The following is a 10,759-nucleotide window of genomic DNA, read 5'->3' as shown; positions in this document are numbered from 1 at the left end:
CAGTAGTTGTGGCTCCTGGGCTCTAGAGCACAGACAATAGTTGTGGTGCATGGGGTTTAGTCGTTGTGTGGCATGTGAGATCCTGCAGGACCAGAGATCAAAACTGTGCCTCCTGCATTGGCAGGCAGATTATTTACCACAGAGCCACCAGGGAAACCCCGAGTAAAGGAAAACCTGGACTCATCTTTTAAGAATGGGTAAAGAAACCAAATCTTCTTGCATGTGAAAAGGAAAGGAAAATAAAGATTTAAAGCGAGTTAAGATATTGATGACCTTTTGTACACACTGATATATTCAAAATGGATAACCAACAAGGATCTACTGTATAGCACACAGAACTCTACTCAATGTTATGTGGCAGCCTAAATGGGAGGAGGGTTTAGGGGAGAATGTATACATGTATATGTATGGCTGAGTCCCTACACTGTTTACCTGAAATGACCACAATATTACTAATTGGCTATACCCCAATACAAAATGAAAAGTTTAAACTTTGAAGAAGTAAATAAAATAAAAAGGAAAATTCTAAAAGAAGAAAAAGATATTGATGACCTTTCCCTCTAACATTACTAGGCTAGAATCACTACAGAAAATGGGCAAAGTATACAAAAGGTAACTTTTTGCAGATTTGAGGACTACCACTGCACATTCAGTTTGCCTCTGGCCTTATGGATAAACATAAATATTTTGTTCCTTTTTTCTTTCTTTTTGGGAAGGTTGCAAAAGTAATTTGTGAGGATATTGCAGAGGATCTTATCTAGAGGGGATAGAATTCGTTTTTAAGAAGACAGAGTTAATGAGAGACACAGAAGTCAAATTTCATTAAAATCCTGCTGGTATTTGGTTTGGACTGCATGATCTTTACAGATGAATTTGGGAAGAATTGGGTCTTAACTGAGTTTTCCCATCCAGATGAGTTCAATATCTTTCCATTTGTTTTGTCTTTTCAATTAGTTTAAAAGCCAGTGGAATGTACTAAAGTGACAAGAAATTGTGGTCTGAAAAGATAAAAGAGTTGTTTCTCAAAAAATGACATTAAATCTAGCTACAATGGCAATGGTCATTTTTGAAAGGATTAGCTTAGGTTATTATTTATGTTCACAGTTAGATCAGCTTCTGTTTAGGTTTCTGATTTCACCAGTTGTTTCAGACACACCACTGAAGACAATATTTGGCTTGGTTATTGAGTCTAAAAAAAATAAGGTCTCATGAATGACAAAGCATAACATCACTTGGCTATGCAAATATTATTATAAAGTCCTGCTGCTTGTAGTGAGACCAAAAAGGAAATTATTATTTTACAAACATGTGAAGTATGTTTAACATGCAAAGGCTTGTTACACAGTCAATGAAGAACAGTTGTTTTCTGCCCTTCCATAAATAACTAATGCCAAGAGCAGCCTGGCTATCTGTTTCAGCTTCTTGTTACAGAAGAGTAAAATGGGCAAGGTCTAAATATCAGTACCTGCTAACAGAGCTGTCCTGTAAGTTCTGTTTGCCTTCAGTTTAATTTCCATGCTTTCAGTGCTTTTTATGTTGCATGTTGAATCTGTCAATTGCACTGTACATTTTACTAACTTTTCTCCATGTTTATATGTTTCTCTCTTCTGTTTCTAATTGGACTGGTTGTCCTGGGTAAAACTTATTACCTAGGAAGCCTGATGTAGTGCAAGCACCCTGGTCTAGGAATCATAATTGTGATGGGAAATCCAGGCTCTGCTACTGGTTAGTTGTATGTCTAGACAAGTCGTTTAACCTGCATCTGTTTCTCTATCTGTAAAATAGGGATAATAATCCCACGTCTTCCAAACTAGTAAACAATGATGCAAATGTTCTCTCTAAAATGTCAGACAGGTGGCTTGGGGGATGTTTTGCTTCTGGGTAGTACACTTCTAGAGGGTTTCTGATGACAAGAAATTAAGCAGTTTATTTTGACCTTGAAAAAGTGAAAAAAAGCAGCTAGAAACAGCATGGATACACTTGGTTTCCTTTTTGGAGATCCTTCTATCCTCTTCGTCCTGAGTGTGGTTAACTAGAAAGGAAAAGGTGAGAAAAGGCAGATGATAAAGGTAGCCAGAACTGTTAGCATGAATGACTAGCATGTGATAAAGATCTTGAAAAATACAACTAGTTTCTTGGTCTGATAAATATCTCTGTATCTGTATTTACAGACATGCTTATACATAGGTAGGTATATGCACAGATTCATACATACAAACAAAAACTGATAGCTTCAGGTTCTTTCCTTTACACCTTCTAAAGCTGGAGGAACTTTAGCAACCTGTGCTCAGTATTAAGAAAAAATTACCCAACTGAAAAATTCTGGGCTAAATGCCTGCTAGTAAAGGAAACTGACAAAAGTATATACTTTCATTACGAGGTTGTTGTTTTTTTTTTTTTTTTCATTTTGGTCTGATTTATGTGGTCTACTGGGTCTGTTCTCTGTGTTTTCATTCCATCACTAGACACTAAGTTTGTTGAAGGCAGGAGTGATCATTTGTTTGATTTCGTTTGTGTTTACTATACTTGACAGTCCTCTGTATGCTGTTGGTGCCCAGTGAATTTTATAGATGACAAATGATTACTTATTTCTGGTATTACAACAAGATCTCATAAATAAACATGACAATTAAACTTGTTGTTTGAAGTCCCGAACTTTCTAGGTCAGTCTTGAAAAAAGAAGTTATATGACTGCCATAGCAATATTCATAGGCATATTATATATAAGTGGGTGGGCCTGTTGAAAATTGGATGAGTAATCCCACTTCAAAGAAGTAACGTATAAAGGCTGCAGCTCTCAGCTCTCCAATTGCGGGCTTCCAACCACCTATAGTGTCACCTGAGATGCTTATTAAAGATTCAAGTTTCTCAGTCCCACTCAGATCCAGGTATCCATATTTTAACAAGCACCCCGGATGATTCAGATGCATACTAAAGTCTAAGAACAACTCTAGCCTGTAATCTGAGTTGCCCCCCCGCCCCCCACCACACACACGCAAACACACATGCGTTGTTACGTCCCATAATTATATGGGAAAGTGAAAAACAGTGAAATGACACGTCCATGCCTAGCAAGAAAAGGAAGCTAGTTCTCCATTAAACATCAGGGAACTGGAAGAATACTGGCATTTTCTTTCTTTTGGTGATATATTCTTGGCAGTTTGTCGTGGCTTATTTACAATTACGGTCTCTTTTGAAGCCCCAAGGCAGTTCGCCAGCATTTTATTTTTAACAGCAGTTTCTTGAATCTCTTGGGAAGATTATTTGTAGGACTGTCTTAGGAGCAACGATTAAGGGCCAGTAAGATGTCACAGTGCTGCGGTGACATTTCCTTATCGGTTGTGAGCTCTTTTTGCCACAACACCATCGTAGAAACACAAGGCATAAAGTGAAAACCCTGCATTCTTGTGATATTTCATAAGTGGGGATGGCTGTATGGGGTCTTAACGCAGTGAGAGGCGCGATAGAGATGCGTTAGGTGGGGCTTGGAGGGGCAGGATGTCTTAGGCAAAGAACGTTAAGATTCCTCTCTAAAGAGTAGTGAAGTCCGAAGATGAGTATCTTGAAAGGGCAGCTGGAATATGACCCGAGGGGAACTTTCATTCTAGGGTGGAGTTCTGGGAAAGCGAGCGCAGGTACGGGCGTGGGCCCATGGGGTAGCTCGCGGAAATCAGATAAGCGCCGGAACCTCCCCAAAACAAGCTCCATCACCAGGCGGCGGGTGCGGGAGCTGGACCCTAAGGCAAGCCCGCGAGGAGCCGTTAACCAACTTGGTTCCCCCGCACTTCCCCCCGCCCCCCGCGTTCTAACGGCCCTGGCCGCCCCTCCTTTTCGGCTGACGTCGGGTGAGCGGAGGCGGGAGCGTGGGTGGGCTGAGCGGGCCGTCGCCCGCGATTCGGCCGGCTGTGCCACACCACCGCGCGCCCCCGCTCCGCCCGCCCCTCCGGGCGCGTCTTTTCCGGGCCCGCGCGGCGCTGCGCCTCGCCCCGCCTCCGTTGGCCCTCCGGGTGCGCGCGCGCTGCTGCGGCTTTTTCTCCGGCGTCCGCGGCGCGCCCCTCCTCATCCCAGCGCTAGCGGGCACGCGGCTCCTTTCCGCCGGCTTCTGGAGTGCCGAGTCCCCGCCGGCTGCGAACACGCCACAGGCAGCGCCTCGGGTAAGTAGCCGTAATCGGAGAGGCTCCGGCCCCGGCACCTCTACCCCGTTGCTATGTCCCAGGCCCCCCGCTCTGGCCGCGCCACCGTCCCACACCTGAGCCCAGAGGACGTGGGGCGGGGTGGGCGGGGGACGTTCCTGTTCCCGAAATCCGTTCGCTTTCTTCTAGAGCCTGGGCGATTTACCCGCCCGCCTCCTCCGGGGCTGGGAAGATTTCCCGAGATGCCGGCATCATCTCCATTGCTGAGGTGTGGGGTCTTCGAGACCCTGGTCTGCCTCTTCATGCCACTCACCGCCTCCTCGAGGGCCAAAAGCTCTTCCTGATCGGGGTGCTAGGCTTTGCCATGACCTTTCCCCAGTGAGCACACCAGGGACTCGCCAGACCTCCAAACGACCTTTAGGACGCCCCCGGACCTCAACTCCATTTTGTCCGTTTCGAGTCGCTCTATATCTGAGAGCTTGGGACTCTTTCTGGCTCTAGAAGCATCCGCCCTTCGAATTTGAAGGATGCCCTTGCTTCCGATATCCTCTTAGCTTCCTATCTTTAGGTAGGTTAGAAAATGACTAGTTTCTAGCAGAAGCATGCTCTTATTTTTTCCTGTCCTACCTATCTACATCCCTGCCCTCCGTGGGTGCTGTATATTTAGCATCAGCTTTATTCACTTCCTCTTCCTCTCATTCAAGTGCCCTACAGAAAGAACTGTGGTCGATGTCTATAGCACAGAGAAAAATCGAGGAGAATATGATTCACTGCCTAACCACCATTAAGGGGTTACATATTTTAAATAAGACGTCATTTCTCCTCTTCACTCCAGCATCTCCTCTTTCAAAGGCATTTTTTTCCACCCTCTTGAAATGACTTTGCTCTAATCGCTCTTTTCACGTTAAAAGAATCAATCATCGCTCTAAGAAACAACGGCGAAATGGCATTTAAATAAGTCCCTCTGAAAAAGTAAGCAGTCTGCTCTATTGGTTAATGGTTTAATCAACGCCTCAGTTAGCTCATTTACAAAATTGAGGGTGTTGAACGAAGGTTCCTTCTAGTATTTTGATTTTAAGACCTGTGAATTCATGCTTAGTATTGTAACGTGTTGCAGCGTAAGGGAGATTTAACCTGATGAAATCCACGTTTCCCAGTAGTTGCTTGTCACATTAGGTTTTATATTACTTATAAGTACTTATATTACTTTATATTACTTATATCTTTTATATTATAACAAATCCTTTTAATTGCTCTTGATGCATAAGTTTGTAGGGAGATATCCAATGTCTGTACTGTCAATGAGTGTATCAATTAAGATTTGCATAGTGTGAGGCCTCTTCCTTGAATTATAAAATAGCTCATCTTTTAGATTGAAAAGAAGTGTGAAACACCTAAAACTCCTGGAAGAATTAACACCCTTTCTGCCATTTTGGCAGAGGATGAAACACTGAGCTGTTCTTCTTCTCCCAACATAGAATAAAATACCTTATTGTTCTGATAGAAGTAATTTGACACCTAAAAATCCACAGAAGGTGTAATGCAACAATAAACATCTTGAATAAATTCAATTTTTCCCCCTAAAGCACCGATTTTAAAAATAAGTGATTCAGAAGAACATTTTTGAGTGTTTTGGGTAGGGGCAGGATGGGTGGAGAAAGAAGAGGCTTGCCCAATTCCGTGGGAAGAGAAATGAATTGGGACTCTGGAGAGGCTGACGTGCAGTTCCAGTGGTAGCTAAATGTATAACCTTGAACAAGTCACTTTACCTCACTTCATTTTTGCATCTGTAAAAGGGTCTTGATGTTGTCAGAATAATCTGCATGCTGCTGCTGCTACGTCGCTTCAGTCATGTCCGACTCTGTGAGACCCCATAGATGGCAGCCCACCAGGCTCCACCGTCCCTGGGATTCTCCAGGCAAGAACACTGGAGTGGGTTGCCATTTCCTTCTCCAGTGCATGAAAGTGAAAAGTGAAAGTGAAGATGCTCAGGCGTGTCCGACTCTTAGCGACCCCATGGACTGCAGCCCACCAGGCTCCTCCGTCCATGGGATTCTCCAGGCAAGAGTACTGGAGTGGGTTGCCATTGCCTTCTCCAATAATCTGCATAAGTCCCCTAATTTGACAATACATATCTATCACAGTTTGCATTAAGGCTGTGCCGTAAATCATTAGTTAAGTCCTTAGTTATTTAGAACATTTTTCTCAAAGATCTGCTTATACTAGTTCCAATCTATATATCCATAATTCTTAATTCATCCATATCAAATGAATTACTCTATGTGAAAGTCTATATATTGGGAAGCATTCTACAAAAGTCAGGTATTGTTCACTTCTGCTTGCAAGTGAAGGGTGTGCATACCACACTTTATTTTTCTTTAAAGGTTCAAGGCTTTTAAGAAATGTGTATGGGAATGTATACAGACTGCCTTGTAACTGTAATTGGCTAGGCAACTTGAAAAGAATATGCAAGCATCTCATTCATTCATTCATTTGTTCCTTCTTTCAACTTATCTCATTCCTCCATCTGTCATTTATTTTGTGCCATAGGCCTCTAGGGTATGATGGTCGAGAAGACAATCCTTTGCCTCCAAGGTTTAATTTTATAGTCCAGGATGGAGGCGATGGTGGTGAGGGTTGTGGAGAGATGGTTTTGTGTGCCAGTTTATTTTTATTAACAACAGTCAAATCAGGGACATAAAATCCTGGGGAAGTTAAGGCTCCACAGGGGAGGAGGAGATAATTGTGTTAATTGTAGCCTGTAGACTCTCTTCTTGGTGTTCCTTTTTTTTTTTCTTTCCATTTGTTGACTTTCAATTACTGAGACTTTAGCAAAAATGAAAGATTTGTTTTTTTCACTCCTGCTGTTGACTGGTTTTATATATTCCTTTCATTTGTTTCTCTTTTAGCTGTTTAAGATAATTATACATTCTCATACAATTGTAAAAAACAATACCCTTTAATTTTCTTAGTGGTAACATCTGGCATAACTGTAGCATAATATCACAAGGAGATCGAAGCAGGTACAATCCATCCACCTGATGCAAAGATCTCCAGTTTTACATGCACTCACTTGCGTGTGTGTACTTAGTTCTGTGGGCTTCTCTATAGGCAATATATAGTGGTAAAGAATCCACCTGCCAATGCAGGAGACATGGGTTTGATTCCCGGGTCAGGAAGATCCTCTAGAGAAGGAGATAGCAACCCCCTCCAGTATTCTTCCCTGGAAAATCCCATGGACAGAGGAGCCTGGCCAGCTACAGTCCATGGGGTTGCAAAAGAGTTGGGTATAACTTAGCGACTAAACAACAACAGTTTGTCTCTGTGCAGTGTTAGCACATGTAACCACCACCACAGTCAAGAAACAGAACAGTTCCATCACCCCAAAGGTCTCTGATGTCCTTTTATAGCCATCTCACTCCCTCCCTGAGCCCCTGGCAACCCCTAATGTGTTTTCTTTGCCTGATTGGTGTTTTTTCACTCAGTGTAATTGTGTGGAGATTCTTGCAGGGAATATATCTTGTATCAATAGTTCTTTTCATTCTAGAGTCGTATTCCACGCTGTGGATGTATTATAGTTTGTTTAATCATTCACCCATTGAAGGATATCTGGTTCTTTCTTGTACTTTGTAACCCGTTATGAATAAAGCTCCTATGAACAGTTATGTACTGGTTTTTGTATGAATGTAAATTTTCATTTCTCTAGGATAATTGCCCAAGAGTGCAATTGATGCTTGTATTGGTGTTTAGTCTCATAAGGAACTGCCGAACTGCTTTCCAGAGTGACTGTGCTATTTTATATTCCCTCAGCAATGCATGAATGGTTCTCATCTTTGCCAGCACTTGGAGTTGTTACTATTTTTTATTTTTAGCCATTCCAATATATATATATATATATACAGTGATATCTTGTCATAGTTTTAATTTGCATTTCCCTAATGGCTATGATGTTGGACATCTTTTCATGTGCTTATCTGCTCTCTCTGTATTTTCATCAGTGAAATGTATGTTCATGTCTTTTCTCCATTCTCTAGTTGGACTTTTTTTTTTTTTTTTTTTACTGTTCTGAGAGTTCTTTATATAATTCTCAATACTAGTGCTTTGTTGGCCACGTGGTTTGCAAATATCTTCTCCCAGCCTGCAGCTTGCGTTTTTGTCCTCTTCATAGGCAAGTTTCACAGAATAAAAGTCTTTAATTTTGATGAGGTCCAGTTTGTCAGTTTTCCCTCTTATGGATAGTGTGAAGGAATCTTATGTACCTTTGTTATTTAATTTTATTCCTTGCTGTTCTATATAACATCCAGTATTTCTGTGAGCAGTGTGAACATTTTTTTTTCTTTGAGCATTCCTGGAGCTCAGATGTATTCTTCAAACAAGTGACCTTGATGGCTTAGAGTGTGAATCCATACTTATACATATTCTCACTGGATGAAAATGGCTGCCATCCTTTTGTGCCTTAAAACTATAATTTCTATATTACCAGGCAGTCACCGTAACATTAAAATTAATATTTTAAAATTAAGTATATGCGTCATATGCCAAGGAGATTTTTGGTTTCACTTTCTAATTTTAAAATATTTTGGCAAAACTGTGTAGTTTCTAATCAACATTTCTGGTAAGTAATCCAAAGAAAAAAAATTGAGTTCTCATTTAAATGTACTTTGAAAGTCTGCTTCTGCATTTTGAGTAGTGAAGTTGTGAATATGATGATAGATTTAGTAGGCTTGTTCTGCTCAGAATAATGAATCGAATGTTGAATTTGTCTGTCTAGACTGTATGTTTTTCTTTTATAGTAGCTATTTAATGTTCATTTTAATTATCTTTGAAAATAAGCATTAGTTTTAAGGTAGCTTACAAGTGTTATTTTGAAAAATATATGTGCTCATGTTTGAGAAGAACTTAAGGAAAAGCTTCGTGATTGATTTTTAAGAGTATTCATTTCTGTAAGGGGGCACTTAAATTATTAATTGTCCCTTCAGTGTCACAATATTTGCTCAATAAATTTATAGCCAAGATAGTGGATTCCTAGTTGGAAGAGATCAATCATTGGTGTGAGACAGTGGTGGGTAAAGTACTGCTTGTGACGAAATCCTGCCCACCACCTGTTTTTGTAAATACGTTTCTGTTGGAATACAGGCACATCCATTCATTTATGTGTTGTTTGGCTGCATTCAAAATACAGTGTCAGAGTTGAAACAGAGAACTTAACGGCCCTGAAAGTCAATTTACTCTCTGGTCCTTTACACAAAAAGTTTGCCCAGAGATAAAGCAACCTTATAATAAATTATTGAGTCTCTACGCTTTAAAAGAAATTTAACAAATGTTACCTTGACTTTTAGTACCTTTTAGGTATATTTCCATGTGGAAATTGTGGTTTGGAAGAGTGTATTCATTTTCTTTATTGTGTCCAAAGGCACTGATCCTAGGGGCAGCATTAAGGAATGGATGGAGAGTTGGAAAAATTGATTTTGTTGTTTTTGTCAAGTGTGGGCTCTTTCAGTGTGAATGTCAGTTTGCAAGTTTGGTAACTGGTGAGATTCAGAAGGAGGCCTATCTAGTCGCCATATCCTTTGGAGATTCTGTTGTGTGCCAGAGTGGTAATGACAGCCAGGTATGGCAGTTCTGTTGCTCCTCCTCCCAAAGTTACTGCGATCTTTAAATACATAGTAGTTTGAGCCTGTCAAGCTGAACTTAAGACTGTTGGTTTATTATTTTGTGTGCACAGCTTCCTTTTGTAAGTTAGAAGTTCATACTTTAGTTCTTTTGAATGCCCCACCTACAAGTAAGGTTGAAAATGGAAACTGAGTTTGGACTGTTTCACTGTATATTTGGAAAGAGATGGGTCCCTGCCTCACATCATACTCCAAAATAAGTTAAAGATGTATTTTTTAAAAATATATGTATATATTTTAAAAACTTCTGGAAAGCACAACACACCATAACAAAGTTGAAAAGTCATATGACAGGCTGCAGGAAAATAATTTCTATATATGCCATGGGAGCTTTTACTGACTTCCACTTAACTGACCCACCATATTAAATGCTATTCGTTTGTTTTGTAAAACACACTATGAACTGAACACTTGGTATCTGGTACGCCAGGCTTGTGAACCCACCAATACAACAGATGCTTTTATTACTGAATTATTATGAATTAAAATAATTAAATTAAAAATATGAATTATTTTATTATGAATTACTGTGCTTGTTCTTGTTTTTGTAAATATAAAATTTATTTTCATATAACTTGATACAATCTGAGTAGTGAGGAACTGAAGTTCTTACTGAAAATTTACATATTAAATGATATGATGTCTGGGATTTGCTTCAAATTATATAGGAGTTGAGGTGCAGAGTGCATAGAGATGTGAAAGAAATAAAATTCAGCAAATACAGATGATAGTTGAAGTTGGGGGATAGGTTTATTGTAACAAAACAAATGGTATATTATGAAATGAGTTGATGAAAGCAAGTTGTAAGTGTATAATTAGGTGTGTGTAAGACAATGATAAAAGATTTGTATAATCTGAAGTGTTCTCCACTAATAGTTCCTTACAGGTATCTTTTAAGTTCTTTGAAGTTCTGCATTATCTAAGAATTCAGTTTAAATTTATTTGCAGTCACTG

At 40.2% G+C, this 10,759-nt stretch overlaps 1 protein-coding gene across 4 annotated transcripts in view; it reads left to right on the top strand.

Moving 5' to 3' along the window:
* The first annotated feature begins 4,019 nt into the window (after positions 1-4,019).
* Positions 4,020-10,759, top strand: part of ACSL4 (acyl-CoA synthetase long chain family member 4) — a 77,588-nt gene continuing 70,848 nt past the window's right edge. For all 4 annotated transcript variants that reach the window (XM_070783526.1, XM_070783525.1, XM_070783524.1 and 1 more), the window contains exon 1: positions 4,020-4,154. The gene's annotated coding sequence lies outside the window, so the exon portion shown is untranslated. The remainder of the gene's footprint in view (positions 4,155-10,759) is intronic.

This window comes from Bos indicus, chromosome X (genome assembly GCF_029378745.1).
Source record: "Bos indicus isolate NIAB-ARS_2022 breed Sahiwal x Tharparkar chromosome X, NIAB-ARS_B.indTharparkar_mat_pri_1.0, whole genome shotgun sequence".
NCBI lineage: Eukaryota > Metazoa > Chordata > Mammalia > Artiodactyla > Bovidae > Bos > Bos indicus.
Note: the sequence above shows the minus strand (reverse complement) of the source record. Positions and strands in the feature narration are given on the sequence as shown.